General features: G+C 37.7%; 1 long non-coding RNA gene across 1 annotated transcript in view; it reads right to left on the bottom strand.

Annotated features, from left to right (window-relative positions):
- The window catches only part of LOC310896170, a 32039-nt gene that overhangs the window by 6921 nt on the left and 2230 nt on the right, over positions 1 to 22888 (bottom strand). The window contains exon 2 of the long non-coding RNA XR_014581259.1: positions 505 to 584. This is a non-coding gene — a long non-coding RNA (uncharacterized lncRNA). The remainder of the gene's footprint in view (positions 1 to 504; positions 585 to 22888) is intronic.

The raw sequence follows: 22888 nt of genomic DNA, 5'->3' as shown, positions 1-22888 counted from the left end.
GCAACATTTAGACACTCTTCCATAATGCCAGTGCAAGAAGAATGACTAGTAAATTAAAGGAAAACAAATTGAAGACACTAAGAGATCACTGAGGTCAAGAACCTGATGACATTTTAAAAAGATGATTTATATGTAACATAACTATAAGCATACATATTTTAAAAAGAAAATATGATTTGTAAAGGAGGATAATCTTGAAACTATAACTATAAATACTTTTTAAAAGATATGTTATAAATCTTTACACAGCATAATCAAAATTCTGTTGATTTTTTTTGCTGTTTTCCTTTTCATAATTTGTTCAATTCTCAGTCAGATGATAAAATACACTGCTGTGGTCATGATACTGAGCTGATGCTGATACAATTTGATCTTACATAGCATACCTGTCTATGCAGTAGGCTTGTTATATTTATTGACAGCAACTCTTTCATGCTTGATTCTTCCAAAATAAGCAGAAATATTTGATTTAGCTGTCAGATACTCAATCATTCACTCACTTACCATGGTTATTTAATCTAATCATGATGGTTTTTTCATGTTTTCCAGTTTGCTTAATTGAGGTAATTATCCATCAGTATAACCTACATAAAAAATATGATGACATTGGTAATGTTGGCAATATTGCAAACAACAGCATTATGTACTGGATGAAGATATAGAGTGGAAATGGCATATAATGCATTTAGTGCAGATACACTGGTCAAGGTTATCGGCTTCAATAATGACAAAAAGCACGGAAAACCACAAAAATGCTATGCGTTTTGAAAGAATCACAATAAAATTGTTAAATCTACATGGAATGCCTTATCGAACTGTTTACACATTATAGATTGTCATTTTAATGACATAAAATTTAATGCAGGTGCCTGGCATATACAAAGTGTTTTAAAATACTGATTTTTCTACACTGGTTCTACTGCCTTCAAGCTTGAAATATTGAGCCATTAGGGAAAAACGAACTGAGAACAAAAAGAAAGGGATTTCATTTGTCAAATCTCCAAAAACTAAAGATGTTTCATCATTACTGAAAGCATATAAATTATTAAGAAATAAGTGACATGACCAAGTAAGTAATTTTATGAAATATACAGTGCAAATGTCTATCTGGGACATATTTGCTGTCTTTTATCAATTATGATTTTTTTGTACATGTGTAGGATGAGATATCATTAAACCATTCCCTAGACTAGGGCAAGATTAAAAAATGCTCTTGCAAGCAAATGTTATTAAACTACTTTCTTTACAAAATTAAATTGTTTTGTATTGTTATTATGGTTGTCAATTAAGTACAGCAGGCCCTGTATCTTGTAAATGTTTGAGAAATATATGAAATTTTTCCTTTGTACTGATGCTTACTGTCTCAAGTAAGTCATAAGTATTGTTTGGTGGATGCTGAAATATTCAAATAATAATAGTTAAAAGCATTGCATAGCTCTTTCCAGGATTCATCAAGCCCGACTCCTGACACCACACAGGTCTACCCAAAAATTCAGACCATAAGACTAAGAGCACAGTCCAAATGCTTCTTAAACTCCGGCAGGCTTGGTGCTGTGACTATGTCCTTGGGCAACCTGTTTCAGTGCTTGACAATCCTCTCAGTGAAGAACTTCTTCCTGATACCTAGCCTGATTTTTTTTTTTCAACAAATCAGACTGTTGGAAATCTAAGAAATAGTACTTCATAAGAAGCAGAAATAAGTAAAAAAAGAGAATATGGAACTGGAAGTCTGAATAAAGGAGAACATGAATAATTTTGAAAATGTTTCCTTCACTGAGTTGTAGTCTAAGTCTTTTGTTGTGTCTTTCTTCATAGGCTTTGTTAATGTTCAGCACGTGGGGAACACGAAGAGAAATAACAGCTCCCTTTGCTACTCTAATTATTTCCATACTGCACAGCATTAAAGAAATTAGTTATTGATTGTGTTGACATTTATAGCTAATCATTTTTTTAGTGTTTCAGAAGAAAATATCAACTTAATAATGAATACTTTGCACAGTGAAATTCTTCAAACAACTTAAAATAATGAAGAATCACTACAAGAGCAGGGTAAGATTTTTTTCTGGTTGAAAAATTCAGTTTAGTTAAATCAAATATTAACAATAGATATTTATTGCTTCCAGCAGTACAACTGAAAACAAACAAACAAACAAACAAACAAACAAACAAACAAACAAAACTATAATGGGGACACATTTTTGGCCAAATGTGAAAAAGCCAATAGTCTGGTGGTTAGGACATATGCCTGAAGTATGACAGTATGAACTAAGCCAGAAGACATATGCCTGAAGTATGATCATCCTCTCTCAGACTCATAAAAGGTTCTTAAATCTTATCTCACAGGGTAAGTGCCCTAGCCATTAGCTCCTTTGTGCATTGGCTTCCTTCTGTTTAAGGCTTCCTTCTGTGAAGGGTTTTGCATTTTGTCCAGTCTGTAAGAAAAAGATCCATCTCAGTATTTTACAGGCTGGAAAACCTGTTTCCCATCCAGCTCCATTTGAAATCAAGTATGTTATTACTCCTTATATGAAGTTTTTCCTTTAAGGTCATGAAACGTTGAAATTGACAGAAATTTGCAGGTTTTATTCAATTCTCTCACTTTCCAGCAGGTATTGACCCATAGACACTTGCTTTTAGTATGTTATCAATTTAAAGAGGGGTACTTTGATCAGCTTTGAGAGCCCTTCTTATAGCCCCATGGAAAACAAAATAACTTCTAAAGTGCAGCTCACTTTGCTGAATAAAGCCTTATGAAGACTGGCAGTTCACAGCTATGTAAATTCGGGGCAGATAAGCTGTATGTTTGATAAGACCAAACCCCAACTCTGGTCTCTTCAACAACCACTGGCTTTTTGCAGATGAGCTGAGGACTGGTAATACACTTCCCTGCTAGTGGGCCTGTCATTCACACAATTTCTTGACAGTGTTTCCAGCTGAATTGTTGTCTGAAATGTGGCTCTTTGTCATTGCAGTTAACAGTAGCTGAAAATAAATGCTATTAGGTTAAGTGGATACATGTCACTCCTGTGGGGTTTTGCCTACAGTTTATAAATAACTTCTGAGAAACTGGTAACCTATCTGCTTGACATAATACCAGATAAATTTCTGATAAATTATCTGAATTTCATCTTTTTTTTTTTTTTTCTGGTCATTCCCTTCTGTTTTCCAGAAAGAATGAAGCATTTGTTTTTTATTTGGAGAGACTGTGAATATATTAAAAGCATTATTTGTTCAGTCCTGTTGGAAACACAATGGCTATGTTTGTACTGGGAAACTGAACAGTTCAGGCATGGGTTCAAGCACTCACTGCGATTAACTATGCTGTTAATTGTTAGCATGATCCTTAACTTGGTTTTTGTCTGTGCCAACTGTGCCTGGGCACAACTGGGGAGTCACCAGGGACAGGGGATCATTCCTAATAGGCCATTTCAACTTGGCTAACCTGTTCTGGGAGGGAAGAGGGCTTAGCTATATGGGCTAATATGAGCTATGTGGTGCCAGCTGGCCTCAGGACCACAGAAAGATCCATGGACCATTTAATTCACTGGTGTAGATGTAGCCAGTAGAACTATGGCCAGCACAACAAAACATGAAAAAAAAAGTTTCAGCAGTTTTTTTCAGTTATTTTCAGTTTGATGTCAGCAGCACTCCAAATTACTGTTTCTTAGATCTGCATAAAAGCTTATTTTCTTGAAAATAAAATATGATTGTTACATTAGAAAGAATTATCTCTGCTCTTCTAGTTTAAGATGCCCAAGCTAGGAAGTGCTCTAGGGAAGCATTTTCATGGTGCTCTGAGTGATTTCATACTTATCTATTTAATTATCTTCTCTCATAAACTCTGCTATGTAACAGTAGGTAGTGTTCTACCTTGTTCTAATTAATGAATCAGTTAATGGACAACCTGCAGAGTCACAATATGCTAATTTAGAGACATTCTAGTTAATTTGGTGAAACCTACTGATTCAGTTCAATCTGTCCACCATTTGGACAAATAAAGTAGAACAGCCCTTCCAGATAGAAACCAACAGTCTCTGTAAAGATGGAATTGAAAACAAAGAACTGTTTCTTTAAATCTGAAAAAGAATACCCCTTGAATTGATGCTTCTTTAAAGACTTCCACGTGAATAATACATTAGAGACGTGAAGAAGATACCTATGGTTGCATATTAACATGCATTTCTAAGGCACATCCTGCACATGTGGCTCTTCCATGCTCAACCCATTTTTGTGTACAAAGAAATGAAGACCGTGGGATCCTGAAAGCCTGTGAGGTTAGGATGGATATACAGTAACTACAAATAATAAACAGCAAACAGTACACAGCATTGGCAAGCAGTCAAAAGTTTGGGTGCCTGCATCTTGGATAGAGGGGGTAACAGGGAAGACTCTTGAGATTACTCCAGTCAAACAGACATCTATCAGGACATGGAACTCAACTAATGGCATACATAAAACAGGAAATGAGAAGTCAGAGTGATAAGGTAGATTCTGAATAGCAAATAGCTAAATGGAGAAAAATAAATAACACTTTGTGCTAAACTATACTAGAAGTTTCAAGGGAGTTAATTGGTAGGTTGGCATAAATATCAGAGAGTGACAATTAAAAAGAACATTGCAGAGAAGATAAATGATTTCTACCATTGCAGAGGATCACCCTTTGAAAACTAATAAAGATCACATACTACTAGAAACAAAGACACTCAGAAAAATGAATAAACCAATAGGGAGTAGCTCCCAAGCAAAGGAGAGTGTGAGCATCTGAGTTCTGGAGTTTGAGAGTGAAGCTGCTGAGTGTAATAGAAAAGTTTGCACTGTCTCTTTAAAGTCTTTTGTAGTTCTGAATCTTAAAATCTGTGTGAGTGTTTAAGGGGGTGAAGTGTATCTATCTGTCCATCTAATATTGCTTTGAGAGAGATCTTGAACATAGAATAATGACAAATATTCTTTGAATAGCAGGTATGTTCGTTGAAATAGTATTTAAAAAAATATAAATTTTTTAAACTTCCAGGTGTGACAAAGATAAACAAGCTTGGCTTCATTCATGAATACAATGTCTTTTTGGTCCCAAAGATTTGCCACTGTGTATAAAAAAAAAAGTAGGCAAAACAAGTTTTGTAATATTTTATCTGGTTTTCAAATCCCACATAGAAAGAGGTTAGGGAAGCTAAGTAGCAATTGGTTTGCCAGAAAAGTACCACCATAGATTAAAGCACAGGTAAGGGCTAGAAAAGGAGTTCAAATTTCATCAAAGAAAAATAATATATATATATATATTACATAGAGTTAGAAATATCCATGTACAGGAAGAAGCAATGAGGTGGCAAAATCTGTATATGAAAGAGTTACTAATATTAATCAAATCAGGAAAATGCTGGAAGACCTTAGAATACAAGAACAGTTATGCTGGGTCAGATTATAAATCAACTATGTCCAGTGACACATTTCTTACAGCAAACATTTAGAGAAATACCTTATTAAGAAGAAAGCAAAGCATTAATACTTCCCCTGGTATATCCTTTTAGCTCCCACCTACCTGCAGCAAAAAGATTTTCTAAGACAGAAGATCTGTGTCTATGTATATAATAGATTCAGGGTATCTAACTAGTTGGATGTACAGCTTGATGTCAAATGAAATTCAATAAGGATAAATGCTAATTAATGTATATTCCAGTAAATAATTTGATTTATACATATTACTGGGTTCAAAATTAACTGAAGGCACTCTGGGGGAAATTATTTACACACATATATAAAACTAGGGAAACAATGAGAACCCTTTATTATTTTCCACTTCTCTGTTAACTATTTGTATTGCAACAGAGCCTGCAGACACTGACTGAACATCTTGTGTGCATACGCATTGCACAGATTGAAAAGTCTACAGCCTGAAAGACCCTGCAATCCAAGTGTAACAACAGTCAGGCAGATGTGGGAGAACAAGGAAACAATGAGGTAATATTGATTGGAAGGATAAGCAGTGGTGTCAGATTAATTGACCTTTGCTCACTGTGTATTCGTGGTCAAAAAGGAAACAACATGTTAGCATGTATAATGCCATTACATGAATCAATGAGTTCTAATCTTCCTGTCTCAAAGGCTGGAGTAAAACCAGAAGGAATTCAGAGATAGATGACAGAAATATTTCAGAAAACAGAAATGTGGGATTCAGAATAGTTAATTTAGATGGGGAAACATGGTTTCAAGATGTGAAATGATGTATGTGAAAGGAATATATAATAATGACAGGCAAAATGATGCCAAGTGTATGTCCCTCATTAGCTGTTCTGCTTATGTAGGACATAACAGACATAAATAAGAATACACTTGAAATTTATTTTTTCTTCACTTGCTGCATACTTAATTTATGGAATGAACTGTTATTGTCTGATGTTACTGTGACAAGGCCTACAGTCATATTCAAGCTGGAACTGCAGGTTAATCTGGGTAATGCCACATGCAATTGTGATTCTCTTCTTTTAATGGAATGAACATCTCTGGTTAGCCAGCCATTTACCAGCCACTAGCTTGTGAATGATAGGAAAATATTTTCCTCATGGACAGTTTAGTCTGTAATTTTCCAGCACTGGGTTTCTTGCTACTGTATCTGAAGCACTTACTGCTAACTAACCACTGTGAAAAATAGGACACAATGTTAGATTGGTCTGATCTAGAGCAGCAATTGATGAGATCATTAATGAGAAAGTCTATTAAATATCAGAATTGAGATTATAATGTATGCCTATAAATAATTGGCAACATTTAGTTTTTAGTGTGCATTTGGTTCTCAGTTCTGGCTCAGTGCATGCCAGGAGCTGCAGCAGGACTGATATGAGCATTTCAGGGATGTCTTTCCTTCTCCCTCCCTTCTCTAGTCCTAAGAAAGGAGTGAGAGGAAGGGAAAACAGCAATGTCGAGCTGATTTAGCTACAAATAGTACTGCTAACTTCCAGAACAATTAGAAACTGCACAATGAATAATTCAGTGTTTTGTCACTTCAGGGGCTTCCCGTTCTGCCTTTATAATTCAGAGCCCTTCCTTCCCTCCCCATTCTCGTTAAGAAGAAATCCTAGCTGGAGAGGCAACCTCCAGAGACTGCTTGCCTGATTAACATGCAGGTGGCATTTCCGTGGGGCTTGCAGGAAGCCTCCAGCTGGAAGCATGTTGACTGCATGCATGTGGGACCTCTGTGATACACACATCCTGGCCATGCTCACAGAACTGGAATACATAAGAAGGGATTTCCTGGATTTTTTAATTTTTTTTCTTTCTTATTCTCTACATTGTTTGAGGAATGGGATGGAATATGAAATTAAAGGTAAACTGTATTATCTTAGAACCATGGAGTGCTAATATTTTACTGCAGGGCTCCTTATATATATATATATATATATTTTTTTTTTTTCCGCTCTAGCAGAGAAAACTGTTACTCAGTAACAACAGGGTCTGATTAAAGACAGGAAGAGTGAGTAAGAGATAAGTGGGCAGACAGGTACATACTATAAGTACAAGAATTTTCTAGCACTTAGTTTGTGTGAGGAGCTGAAGACCTCTTCCTGTCCTTCAAAGGAAATTGTATATAAACATATAAAGAACATACAGTGCTGTTTATATGTACAAACAAACAAACAAAAAAACCTTCTGTGCAAAAAGCCTTCTCTGCTCTTGCTGCCACTGTCAATACAAGCACAGCATTCTGGTGACAAAGCATCCAGCAAAGAAAACCTGTACTGAAAGAAAAGCTTTCAAATAGGCTTCCAAGGACAACATATTGTTCCAGCCCAGAATAGAACTGTGCTTTTAAAAAGTCAGGGTTTGCAAGTCAGTGTATTTATAGTGCCAAGATTTATTATTGCAGTGTTAGAATTTATGTACACAACAATTTGTATTAAGATAAAGGGGAATAGCCAATACAGCCAAATGAGAGCTAATACTTTATGTGTGTTTGTGTATTTTTTTTTCTTTCTTTTATACATTGTGCATGAACTCAGCATATCTCTAACACATTTCAAGGAAGCATTTGGGCCAAATTGTGGTCCATTACAAAAATGACTCCAAAATCAATGAACTTGTCTACTGCAATGGAGATATTAGTGAGCCTGTATTCACTCTAATATTTTTCTGTCTCAGAAAGAAACACTCTATACTAAGAAAATACTCTGCTTTGCTGAATGCCCCTTCAGAGCTCCTATTGCAAATGGAGGTAATAAGATGAAGATTCAGGCTGATCAAAAATCAAGGCCATATATAAATAATAAATTCTCTTAGCACCTCTTTTAGAGTCCTTTCCAATGTGTTTCTTTAGCAAAGCAGACAGGACAAATACTGCAAACTGTGGTTTGCCAAAATACCTCAGAGCCATGGTTTCACCAGTCTGGATTGCCACTGAAAGGAGAAAACTCTTCCCTCACCTTTGCTTCCAGGTAACTCCCAGATATGCTATGGTGCTTATCCAGATCACAGACCTCATCCAGTTCAGAGCCAGCCCCACAGGAAAGAGAACTGATTTTTAGGAGAATAGTCTCTGATGTGTCTGATTGCTTGGTGGTACAGTGCTGACATGGGATTGGGGGGAAAAGGGGGGAAGCAGAAAAGGGGGCAGGAACATGGACAGGGGTGGAGTGGTTCAGCGATTTCAGATCAGCTTCCAACGTCAGGTAACTGCACCCTCAAATCTTTCCTTTGGTACTCCCCTCTTCCAGGACTCCACAGTGTTCTTAACACACCAAGGAAAAGCACAGGATGATTGTTGTTTGTATTCTCCAGTGATGCTGAGCCCTAGTTTTCATTTGATAAAGGACTAAAAGTCGTAATTTGAATATACACCTGTGGCCTGTGAGTAATGTATTTGTAGGATGTCATTCTACATAAAAGGGCCTTCTCACATATTTGGAAGGCTATCTGTAATGTGAAGCTGAATCAGCCAGAGAGTAGAGAATAACATATGTTTTAAACATTTCTTTACTGACAATTTTGCTGAATTTTTGTATTGCAACACTTCTGCAGATAAGGCTAAGAGTAGGTTGTTCCATGAACCACAGAACAGATGAAATTAGTCATTAGCTGTGACTACCCAAAGCTGTGCACGTTTTTGTTTGCAAGTCAGTATGCTTGGCTGACTGGCCAATAGGTATATGTATTCTGCTGCCAAAACAAGATGTGTAACAGATGAATTCTGCCTGTCTTTCCCTTTCTAGCACTCTCCTTAAGCCAGCCAACATTCTTCATGAAACTTGCAGGAATTTCATTATCTTTGAGACTTCAACTCCTCTTTCCAACGTGTTCAAAATTAATCTATAATGAAAATGTGGTAGGTGCGGTCTGTCAAGCAAATGTACCAACAGCTCAACTGTATAAGACTTATGAAACCAATGTGAAAATACAGATTGAAAACTATGTATATGGAGGGGCCTTTCTTCTAACTTAAGGTGTATTCTACATTGAAAGGAATGAAAACATAATGCTTATATCAATCTTGAAACACCTGAAAAGAAAGTTTTGTGAAGAAATCTGGCCTTGAAAGGCTATCCAACATCTTTTGTTTACCTCCGTGTCTTTTTTGTTTGTACAGCTTAGTGAAGGTTCATCCACTTTCCTGTATATCTCCACTTGTTAGGTCTTCCACTGCATATAACTTAACTTTAGGCAATGACAATACTATTATGCTAATACTGTTATAATATGCTGTTAATCATCATTATATAAATATTCCATAAGCTAATTGCCTGAAATTATAAGGCCATAAAAACCTTACAAGAAGAACTTCACATAAATAAAGACAATGCAGTCTGTTCACCTGCTTTGAATGGACTTTGTATTCAGAGGCTTGTCCATTGCATCCCATTATATCATTTGGCCTGAGAAAATATACTGCTTCTTCCTACAAAGCCTTTCCTTCTCACTCACCTACAACTATTTTGGCTACAACACTGCTGTCTGATGACTGACAGTGCAGTCAACTCCTACGCTATGCTACATTGTGCAGGGAAACAAGTTAGCTGGTTTCCTGATTTCCAAGGGTGGATGCAGCTTAGGATAGCTATTGTCCGCTTAAAATTATTTTAAAGATGAAAATTTCACAACAGGTACTGAACTTTCACTTCTACTTTTTGGATCTCCTCCTTCACTTTCTCCTAGATATATTCCTCTCCATATATATATTTTCAAAAGAGCAGTTTCAATCACTTTCATATTGCATCCTACCCTTTGGATAGGTTGCTCATGTGGAATGGGCAAGCTCTCTCAGAGGCCTGGGCAATCACCAACCATATGAAATTCAACGGGACTAGGGTCAGATTCTGCACCTGGGATAGGGCAATCCTGGATACATGTACAGACTGGGGGTCAAGAGGCTGGACAGCAGCACTGTGGAAAAGGATCTGGGGGCTCTGGTGGCAAAATGGACATGAATATGAATATGAATCTGAGCCAGAAGTGTGTCCTGGCAGCCAAAAGGCCAGCTGTGTCCTGGGATGCATCAGGCACAGCATTGCTAGCTGGTTGAGGGAAGGGATTGTCCCTCTCTGCTCTGCGCTGGTGTGGCCTCACCTTGAGTACTGCATGGAGTTTTGGACCACAATATAAAAAAGACATTGATGTGATTTAGCCCCTGCAGGGAGCTTAGCACCATGTAGCTGCTTGCTCACTCTCCCCACGAGGGATGGGGGATAGAATCAGAAAGGTAAAAGTGTGAGAACTCATGGGTTGAGACAAAGACAATTTACTAGGCTAAGCAAAGGCCATGCACACAAACAAAGCAAAACAAGGAATTCATTCACTACTTCTCATCAGCAGGCAGGTGTTCAGCCACTTCCAGGAAAGCAGGGCTCATCCCACGTAACAGTTTCTTGGGAAAACAAATGCCATCTTTCCAGATGTTCCCCCTTCCGCCTTCTTTACTCCAGTTTTATTGTTAGCATGACAGCATACAGTAAGGAATATCCCTTTAGCCAGTCTGGGTCAGCTCTTCTGGCTTCCCCTTCCCCTTCCCCTTCCCCTTCCCTTTCCTTCCCCTTCCTTCCCCTTCCTTCCCTTTCCTTACCTATATATATATATATGTATATTGCTATCTCTTGACAGACCATCTTTTTGTCTCATATATGCATAATGCATATTACAATAGGCCTGGGGTTTGGCCATGATAAGGACTCATATACAAATACAAGATGGTGATGGCAGACAGAGAAGGGCAGGATAAAAATATAAACCCTAGCGGTGTTAGAAGATAGAAATGGAAAAATTCTCATCAGTTTTTCCACAGACATGTATACATATTATATATACATATTACACATTATATATTATATATTATTATATATATACATTATATACTACATTATATATACATTACATATGTAATATATGTATTGTATATATATGTTTGTTTGTATAAGGAAGAAAACAATATCCTACAGCTTTCCTTGAGTTTGGTTATGGTGATTCTGATTTTTCATTCCAAAGCCATGTGAACTGAATCAGTACCACTGACAGACGGCTGAGAGAAAGACAATGAGATCTCCACAGTAAAATTCATTTAGACTGAGTGGCTGAACTAAGCATGTGCTTCATGAAGTTGGGGAGGAGAGAACAGAATGTTATGACTAGCACATTTCAACAATCCATTTTTAGAAATGCCAATTGCTCTGAGTTATGCAGAAAACAACAGCCCCTCACAGTGCCCAGACCCTAATCCTGAGTTTCAAAGATGGCCATGACTAGCGGCTGACAACGTGTAGTAGGTGCAATGCCAAACACCTCAGAACAGTTTCTCATGCTACATGTAGCTGGGGGAAACCACCACTGCAGGTTATACACCATGTGTGTAGTGAGTCCAGACTGCATACGACATACAGACTGAGGTCTCACATTATATTTATCTGGAATCCCCTTAATACAGACACGACACTCAGTGTCTCAGCACATCCGGCTTCTTAAACTAGGCCTGGCTTTCCATAGTTAAGTTTGTCCAAATTTGGATCTTCACTTTTCAAATAAAAAATAAAATTAAAATTAAAAAAAAAAAAACAGTCCCTACTCTCCTAGTCATATTAGTATCACTCTTTGTGGGTTCATCCTGAGACTAATCTGTTTGTCTGAAGTAATTTGGAAGAGAGATTATTAGATTTGGTTGTTCAGCTTTGCAGTACTGTTACACTAGGAAAGACAAGTAGAAGGTATAAATTGTAATTTCTTATGTTCTTAATCTCAATGCAGAATCTTTTTGACCTGTGTCCCATATGCTAGGTTTTGTTCTTACAAGCTTTTATCAAGATTTGTAGCTCCTTTTACTACTACTTAATAGTTAGAGGATGTCTGAAAGAATATCATAGTGATGGTCACCATGCCAAACACCATGGTGAAGGCTGATTGCTAACATCTACGACACGGGAACTTTTCTGGCTAACCCTCTTAGTAAGCATATGCTGGAAGATAAAAAGTATCTATCTGAACAGAAATAGCTGTGTCCAGGTAAACCTCTCTTATATAGGGACTCAATACTCAGAAACCCACCAAAATTTGGACAGTAATTCAGAATGCCTTCTCTCACTCCATTCATGAAGGGAAGGTCTGTCCTGAGTGACATGGAAGGGGTTTGTAGAGATTGTCACTTCACTGTCTCTGTTCAGAAACCAGAGGCTCTTAAACAAATTTAGAATGTTCCACTTTCAAAACAAAACAAAAACAAATCAAAACAAAACAAAACACAACAAAACACAACAAAACATCTTTACTTACAATAATCATTGAATTTATCAAACTTCTTGCCAAAGGATGTTGTGGATGAAAACAGCAAGGTAAATTGTACAAAACAAAGAAATATCCTTCAGAGATTATTAAATAGACTAAGTGCATCGAGCTTGATAGATCCCCATAAACAGATAGTAGACAGATCTGAAAACAAAACAAACAAAAAACAACTGGGGAAAATGCTGTTATTTCCCCATTCTTACTCTTGGCTGCCCACCCTTGCCCTCTTCTTCTTTTTTGCTGGCATAAGCATAATGCCCATAAAGGTGTTACTGAGAACAGGGTATTGGGTTAGGAGAACTCTTGGTTTGGAGCAGTACATCTGTTCTTGCCTTCTTTAACTGCTTAATTGTGTGAGCACCTGAGTTCTGTAGGCACCTTCTAGTCTGGTGTAGAAGTTCATTAAGTATATATGTTCCTCCTCAGTGCAAGTTCAGAATTAGATGAGCCTCCAGCTCCTTCAAGAAACCTTCTCTGCTTCAGGATTTCAAAATCAGCCAGCTAAACAACACTTCTCACAGTGAGTAGGAGTATTTGCTCAGGCAGTAGGCGACCTACTGCCCAGACAAGTCTGTGCCACTTTGACATTCTTGAATGCTATCACATACTGAGTCTTCTATTATATTCCCAAAGCAATAGATTTCCTTTTGTGAATGAGCAGGCTTGCTCAGATGCCAAAAATATTTCTGCCTAGATGGTAAAAAATCACTGCTTCCCACCGCTCACTAAGAAGTGGCAATGTCCTAGTTTGTTCAGGTTTTCCTCCTTGAGGCGGTCTGCATATATCACAGAAACCTGAGGATTTCTGTTCCGTTTTCCTCCAGCTTTACAAGCAAGACCACCCTGAGACACTGTATCACAACCACCCTGAGACAGAGTATCACAAGTAGCAACCTTGCAGCTTTGGAAGATTAACTGAGAAACCCCACAGAGCCTGCTAACTTCTTATAATTGACTGAGGGGTTGCTCCAAAGAGTAGTATAAGGAACTCCCTTGCCACCAGACTCTCAAGATGAGATTGGATATTTACTTTTGAAAAGGCATCTTCACACTGCCTTTTTTTTTTCTCTCTCTCTTTTTTTTTTTTTTTTTTCTCCCCGGGTGTAAAGGAGAATGAAGCTTCGACTGCAATATTTTTTTTTTTTTTTTTTTTTTTCCCAGAGGGAAAACCTCAGCAGTATTCATGAAAGCTGTTATTGTTTGGTCACTCATCAGGATTGTTTGATTCTGCTTGGAAGAATTAAAGCATTTTCAGAAAAGTAATCTCATCACATGAGAGGGCAATTAGACATTTCATAATCCTGTCACCCCTGTGCTGAAATTATCGTGCCCAGCTAGCAATAACTCTGCTTCTAAGAACCGAGTGAGCAGCAGCACAGCATGAATTATTTAACTCAAAGCTGCACTTCCTGTTTTCAAATCACCAGAATAATACAGGCACCACAGACAGTAATTATCCCCAGTATAGAGGAGAAACAGTTAATGGAACCTGCCTTTTAAATCAATATTATTAATTCAGGGAAAGAAACAGCATGTACTATCTGACGCCTATGGAGTTTTGATCTGGACTTGATGTCACACTGAAGTAAGGGGTTGCCATGGAGATTTGAGCGTATGTCTGCGTATCCCTCCCTGCCAGCAAGCTGCAAGGAGTGTTCTTGGAGAGGAAGTGCCCATCTGTAGTCAATCGCTATTGTTCTCACCAAGCCACATGCCGGCCTCGCTGCAGCCTGCTGAACTGCGTCACAGCACAGCAGCATCAGCCCCTCCGAATAAAGACTCCCTGTTGGACCAGATTTATTCACCCTGCCATTTTCACTGTCATTTGATTATCTGCTTGTATTTTCTGGCTGTGCTAATGCAGTCTCTTAGTACTGTTATTGTAGAATTCCTATGGCTTGATATCTCCTGAAGCTGGATGGATCTCCTTGTGTTTGCTTGTTTTCTTCTTCACCCTTTCCATTTGATAAAAGGAAAACACCCCTATTATGCCAGTCTCTTTGCTTCTTTTCTTATCTCTTAGATGCTGAAAGCCTTGAAAATCTGAATGTGCTTTCTCACCCTATACAAATTCATGGTAACTGAAAAGTACTTGTAATAAATACTTGTATTAAATCATCATTATTAATTGCCAGCATGTTTCTAGAACAAAGACTGGCAGTTTGGCACAGTCCACCATGATTATTGAATATATTTGTTTATTAATCAATTAAGTAATGGGCTAGTGTGCCAGTGGCATATGAAAACATGGTTTTATTACTAATGTGATGATGTCAGACAAATTTACTTTTGCTAACTGAAGACAATGTGATAAGACATCTTGAATATCAGGCAGAGTTTTTTGGGGGGGTTATTTTCTGGTAAAATATTTAAGGTAATAACGGATAAATTTATGCCAGAGGTTCTAGGAATTTAATATCTTGAATACCACATAAAGAAAGAATCAGCTATGATGGGAAGAGAAAAATTATTTAACTAATTTTCTTTGCATTTTTCCTCTCATTCTTTTCCCCTCATTTCTATCTTCTCTTATTCTATTTTGTGTATCACTTATATCAAGAAAACATGCATTTAAGGTATGTAGACTTCTAACTGAAAGAGATGCAAGAGGTTTTCAGAACATTCAGAACAGTCTCCTCTGCTATCATTCTCAGAAATGACTGAACCAATTTTGCAGAAACACTGAAATGAATCAGCTTTGAAAAGACACATCTTAGGACACTGCAGGAAAAATAGTTAAAGTTTAGTAAGTTCCAATAATAGTAAATATTTTGATTGGAGGAACATGCTTGCCAGGGATTCTGGATCCTTACCTAGGCATTGAATATTGTCTAAATTTGCTGCTACCAGTGGTAGGTAGATTACAGTTTGAGAACTGTCAGCCTGGGTACAGGTGTAGTATTCACACCTCAGTTTGCGTGGTATACGAACTTTCCTGATTGCATGATGAATACAATTTCATATTTGCAGTCTGCCTACTTAAATTACCAACATTTATTTAGTCCTAGAAAGTATGGCATGAGAAAGGTTGCTGAAGCAGTGTGCTCACCACTGCAGGGATGCATAGGAAGGGAACATTGACTTTCTCCCATCCTCCTGCTCAACATGTTTTATTTATCTCTCTTCCATTCCAGCTGGCATACACACTGACAACTCTGGGATCCCTGACCTTGAAGTAAACTGCTGCAGGGCTGAGCAGTAGACTTGGTAGATACTTGTTGAAGCTGTGTTGCTCTGCAAATGTTCTAACTTCACTGAATCTAAGAATTTTAAGAGAAGTTTCAAAGGGATATTTCTGAAGAGCTTTGTCAGTTCTATGAGACACATGTTCCTAGTACTAGAATTCCAAAAGAATGGCCAAGTCATGTGATTTTGGTGCTTTGTTTTATTGTGAAATGTGACAGATGATTTTTGACTCTTGGGGGAAGATAGTTTGGATGAAGAGGCTAGGCCACCTACACAAATAAAGAGAATCTGCAAATAGGAAAGTAGTACATCTAAGCCAAGCAAGGAAACATAAACTTTCAGTACTGGAGGTGAGTGGCAAGCTGCATTCCTAGTCAAGGAAAACCAATATTATTATCTAGCTGAATACCTCCAGTGTTTGGAAATTGTTTAAATTTTACTAGGGAAAAAAACACTGTTTGCAGAAATAGGTGAACATAAATATATATATATTTTAAAACGTATTTAAAACATCCAAGAGAAATGCATGCAGATTTGTATATTCCCACAGAATATGTACATGCTAGTGAATTTTCATTTTGTTAAAATTTCCATTAGAAAATATCTAAGTAGGATTACTTTCTTCTGTACAAGGTTCTGAATTTTTCACCTGGTTGGCTGAAAAGCCTACCACAGCATTTATAGGAGGTCTCAGACTTGGTGGTTTTTGATAATTGCTCAGATGGGTATCAGATAGCTGAGATTTCTGGGGTTTATGGGATCTCCAGCTTCAATACAACTTGTCAAGTAGTGAAGATGGCTCTGTGTGGTCAATTTGTAAATTATTTTGGTTCTCTCTCTATCTTTTTTTTTTTTTTTTTTTTTAATCAAAGCAGGAAGTAAATTTCTGTGGTGATGATAAAAGTCAAAAGGGACTCAGGACAAAGATATCTCATCCTCTAAGTCAGAAGAATTCTCACAGGGTACTTGCTACACTTAAGCTACTTTCCTTGAGTTCAATTATAAATGTAGTTGTGGCAATGCTCATGTTTTCTACAGTAGATGGCTATTTCCACATACAGCAAACTGGTTTGTAGACAGTCTTCAGTCCAAAAGGTTTGTTTTTATTGCTGTCTCGTTCTACAGAACTGCTAGAAGGAAAGGCATACAGCTGCTGAACACAATTGCAATTTTCCCCGTTTAATCTGGTCCACTACACAGAAATGAATTAGTATTTTTTCAGGAACTGAAGGAATCAGTATGTTGGCTAACAATTATGTTGCTATTAGTCACCAGTTGTTAGAAATCTAACATTAGATATTTTTTATTATTATTACTATTTTAAATGTAATGCAAAATAGTTGAGCACCCTTGTGATCTTATGTCCTACAACATTTCTAAAATCAAACATTGTGAAATTTCAATTTCACTAGCATACTTGAGTTTTAGAAACATTAGGAAGTTTTTAGTTCATTTTTGTGGGGTGGAGGGGAGGTCACCATTTTTCCAGACCTCTTAAGCTCTTGACTCATATTATTAATGTAACAAAGTCTTGAAGCTTTGCTCTAAATGTGAAAAGGATGAGGAATATAAAGATGTGATATTTTCCTATTTGTGTGTTTTGGGCATTTATTTTTATTTTTTCATTCATTCAGGTTCTTTGGCGTCTTTTCATAGCATGCAAAAGGACATGCTGAACCACTGTCAGCAGCCATGGCTTATTTTATATCCTGAAAAAACTTGCCAGAATGCCCCCTGCAAGCAGCAAATGGCCCGATTTATTTATGACAGCGCCAAAAAAACTATTTCCAGGATGTTCATAGGTCAAGAGCTCTACTGAAATAGAGAATGCCTTGAAGACCTATTGCATTGTTTATTATTTATTGAGTATGTTACAGTCATGCCCTGAGGCCACAATCAAAATCAGGGAAGTCGATGGAGATTGAAAGAATGATGCTCTTGCTTGCCATTTGAGACTATCCTTATAACTTTGTCACTCTATGTCCTGTCACCTCTTTCCTCTAGGACATTATTTTACCCTTCAAACAATTTTCTTTTTAAAACCCTCCTTCTGTTATCCTTCCATTTCTATCTTTGCCTAGCTGCAGCCTTAAGATGAGACTACTGGCTACTCCAATCAAAGGCTGCTTAAAATGCGTGTTTCAAGCTTTGTCTTAAATTTAGATTTCTTCTTCTTTCACACACATATACACAAATGTATATGATATTTCAGACTTTTTTTTTTTTTTAATGTCAAGGTTCAGCTTTCACAGGTAGTCTTTGGGAACGGGGATACTACTCAGGATAACAATAGCTGCTGCAACTACATCTGCAAGTCAGTTAGAGAACCAGAACAGTGTTTATGTAAATCAGATTGAAACAACTATTTGTAATAGTCCCAACATATTTTGTTGCTCTGTATACCCTTTTCCTTCTCAGTCCTCCCAAACTTTCATGCTGATTTGATCTTTCCTTCAGTCACATAGGAAAATCACTGGGTGACTGAGACCTCCCTACCTTCACTGAGTTGTTTTACAGAGATAGCGGAGAAGTCATGAGCAAAACACTGGTTTAGAGAGTAACAAGAAATACTGAATTGGGCTGGTTGCGTTGTTTGTAGGAAACAGGTTTTCCTCTGTTTTCTAACAGATCCATAGAAAACAGTATTTTTACTGTAGCTATTCTATTTAGTTCATGTGAATAACAGTCAATTTGTAAGTGGTCAATACTTCACAGAATCCTATAGTATCCTGAGTTGGAAAGGACCCACAAAGAGCATTGAGTCCAACTCCTGCCTCCACACAGGCCCACCCAAAAATTAGACTATGAGTCTGAGAGTGTTGTACAAATGCTGAATTGCAATAGGCTTGGTGCTCCCCACTTCCCTGGGGAGCCTGTCCCAGTGCCCAACCAGCCTCTCAGTGAAGAACCTTTTCCTAACATCCAATCTGAACCTCTCCTGATGTAACTTCATGTTGTTCCCTTGGGTACTATCACAGGTCACCTGAGATAAGCCAATGTTTGTAAGGTGTGATGGTTCCTCTTCTTGCTTAGCTGGCCCAAAACTTTAAAATACGATAATATTCAACAGTATTAACAGTATTAACAGAATGAACTTGCCTTTTTTGTTCTTACTGATGAAAACGTCACAAAGAATAACAATGAAAATATGCTTGTAGACTGTATAGTATAATCAAACGTATTTGAAATTGTTCATGCTTCCTGAATTCACATTTCAATTTCTTCCTCCTGAGGAGGGAAAATGGCTTTGAAGAAAAAGTGGCATGATGGAGGAGAATATTTGAAGTAATTTTATGAAGTTGAGAGAGTGATTGGGCAACGGGAATTAATGTATGGTTTTTCTGGTTTGGGGATACGTTTTGTGGGGCTTAATTAACTTCATGCTTTGTTCATTTCTCCTCTGTGCATTCCATAGAAATGACTGTTATCCTTTTATTCATTTTTCCTATAGAGCAATGCTATAACATTGTCTTTTTTTTTTTTTTTTTTTTTTTTTTGTCCACTGTTCAGACGGGTCCAATTACTCATTACAGCAGGAATTTGTATTTCTGGGGTTTTATTCTCTTGAAGTATTTTATGCTTACACTCTCAGTCAGGATAAGCAGAATGAAGAATGAGACTGTAGAGCACTGACATCAGCAGTGTTTTCAGCATCTGCATGCAATAACGTGATTTTACTGACTTGTATGGACCTGAGCCCAAAAACTACAGAAAGGATTTATTTAGGCCATATTGGCTGACATGTGGAAGAAGTTCCTACTATAAAAGCTATACTGATTACAAAATGAAATAATTTTCATAAAAGTAGACAGTCTTGTCTCAGTTTTGTTCCTTTGCTTATGTTCCTCCAGCCAGTTTCCATCCCACTGTATGTAAAACAGCTTGTACATCTTTAATAATTATATAAAGTTGGTTCAGAAAAATAGCCCAAATTCTATTCATTTGTGTTGCATGGAGGTTTGGTTCACGAGTCTCTGAGGAGAGAGACAAAAAAGAATACAAAATGTACTTTATCTTCAGTATAATTCAGGTTACTACACAGAACCTCCTACTCACCACACTTCAGTGAGTCATGCATGCTAACCATAATGGTTCCTCTTTTTTTTTTTTAAGGTGCTCCAATGCTAATTTTCTCATTTACAATTATAAATGTTACATTCATTTTAAAAAGTTGACAAAATCAAATGGCCAAAAATATATAATAATGTAACTGTATATTTTTAACTCATTCTCAAATCCCTTTTTTGATTATTGTAGATTATTGTAGCTATTTTGCATTACTTTTGCACAATATGTACCTTGATAAAATATACGTAAAGATACTATTGATCATATTTGTCAAAATTCTTTCATGTGATTAGGTTTTATATTACTAAATTTGAATAAAACATTGATCATAGATGTGCTGAATTACAATGCAACTTTAACTAAAATGTTGGCTGAAAAAGACTCCACTTTCAACATATTATCTTTTTTTCTGTATTGAAGTTACATAATAGATTTTTTTTTCTGGCCTTTTGGATATACTGTTCTTTATCTGTTGGAAATGAGACTATGGGTACACTGCAATCCCAAAACAGATTTCCCTGTTAATATGAAGCCAGAGAGCTACAGGACATATGCTAACTTCAAGAATTTGCAGTGATATACAGAGTTTTAGCTCTACAGGTTAAAAAGTAAATAAATAAATAACATAAATCCTATCAGCTACAAGAAACTATTAGGTGTTTTTTTTTTTTTTATGATCTGGATAAATGTTCCCTTACAGAATAAGATAAGTATTAACATGTAAGTAGAAGGCAAAGTATAATCCTGTCTTGGTAAAGAAGTTTTGGCCCATTGTGTCTGATCATCCTTCCTAAATGCTGTAGAGGTTATATTCAAAATATTAGATTATTACCAGAACAGAATGCAATAGCCTTGCAACCTTACATATGCATACTGCATAATGTAATGCAATATTACATTATTATACTACTTTACATTATCTACATATACACACATTACATATTTCATAATGTAATAAAATATTACATTATTTTGGAGCTCAAGTTATTTTTCAGAGAGTCTCCGTGTTTGGCTATTACATGCAATGAAATGCTGGTCAAAGGTGCCCAGGGTTCCTGTAACAAAACACCAGCAGTGAAATTGTCAGAGTTTTTCTGTACCCTTATTATGAAGCCATCATGAGGTGTTTAAAGTTATACTGTAAGTGAAGTTTAGACACGAACTTGGCTAAAATTAATGAGAAAGTTTATTTACTAAGTCATTTTTTAGGAAATACCTGAACTTGCCCCGTATAAGCTTCAAATCAGGATGATACAAACAAGTTCTGGTCTGGAGGGTCTGTGCTCCATTTGTTGTGATAAAGCCCTGTTAAGTGTACGGTGCATTTGGCTCAGAGTTTATATACCTCCTGTCATGATGAAATGCAAGCAGAACAAGCACAGGTCTAGGCAGCAGACTGAGAATTTACAGTGCATTATGTAAGGCCAAGGCTCAAAAGAACAATAGTCCCTTGCAGTGGAGTTAAGAGTGCATAAGATAAGGGCTTTTCCTCATTCACACAAACGTGGAAGACAGATAACACAAGCCAAATGAGACAAAGCAAAATATCATGGTACTTCTTCAGGTGCATTCTGTAATTTCTTAATCTTTTCTTTAATAGACAATCTGCACACAGAAAAAACACTCTGGATGAGTCTATGTAACTCACAAATCACGTTGTGTACACCATGTATTCAGTACCTTTTCTGACAGTCTGTATGTTAATAACAGTCCAATGTTTATTACTATTTATGTTCCCTAACAAGTCTGTAATCTTCTGTTCCTGGTCAGTAAGTTCATAATGGGGCACTTAAGTTGCCTGTTCACAAAGGCCAAGTCAATACCAGTGACGATTCACTGTGCAATAATGCTAACACTCTTGGACACCCTTAGCCCCTTTATCACCTGAAAATCGTTTCTTTTGCTCTCAGCAAGTTGTGTTATTACCCACTGTACTCAGTAGTGAAAAAAGTCAGTGTTAGAAAACAGTTTCACCATTTGAGAAAAGTGAACAAACCCATAGAAGTACCTATGCCTTTCTGTTGTCTGGAGAGGAAATTTAACAACTAGCTGAGATTAGAAACTGAAGGAAGGCTTCAGCTGCCTAACATACGTGTTTAATGTAATTCCTTGCCTAGAGTACTCCAGATGTCTGCAAAGCTCATGAATATGACTGGTGGCCTAAAGAGCTTTCAGGCACTTCTGAAGAAGGAACAAGAGCTGTACCGGTGTTATGTGGGAAGGCTTTTGTAGCAAGGGGGCTGCAGGGGTGGCCTCTGGGAGAAGAGCCCAGAAGCTGCCACATGTCAGATAAGGGACAGCTCCAGTCAGCTTCAAAAGTGACCTGCCACTGGTCAGAGCTGAGCCAATGGGCAAAGGTGGTCACACCTTTGTGAAAGCATATATAGGAAAAGAAAAAAAAAGCTGTGCAACATCAGCTGGGAGAGAGGAGTGAGAAAATGTGAGAGAACCAGCCCTGCAGACACCCAGGTCAGTGCAGAAGGAGGGCAGGAGGTGCTCCAGGCATGCAGCAGAAGTTCCCCTGCGGCCTGTGGAGAGGCCCCTGGTGGAGCAGGCTGTCCCCCTGCAGCCCATGGGTCCCACACGGAGCAGATCTCCACGCTGCAGCCCGTGGAGGAGCCCCCAGTGGAGCAGGTGGATGTGGCTTGGAGGAGGCTGCGGCTCATGGAGAGCCCCTGCAGGAGCAGGCCCCGGGCCGGAGCTGCAGCCCGTGGAGAGGAGCCCACGCAGGAGCAGGAGGTCAGTGGGGAGCTGCCACCCGTGCGGGACCTATGTTGGAGTAGTTTGCTCCTGACGGACGGACCCTGTGGTACGGAGCCATGTGGGAGCAGTTCTTGAAGAAGCCCACACAGGATCAGTTCAGGAAGGACGGCATCCTGTGGGAGGT

Source organism: Anser anser, assembly GCF_964211835.1.
Source record: "Anser anser genome assembly, chromosome: 1".
In the NCBI taxonomy this organism is placed as follows: Eukaryota; Metazoa; Chordata; class Aves; order Anseriformes; family Anatidae; genus Anser; species Anser anser.
This window is presented reverse-complemented; position numbering and strand designations above follow the sequence as displayed.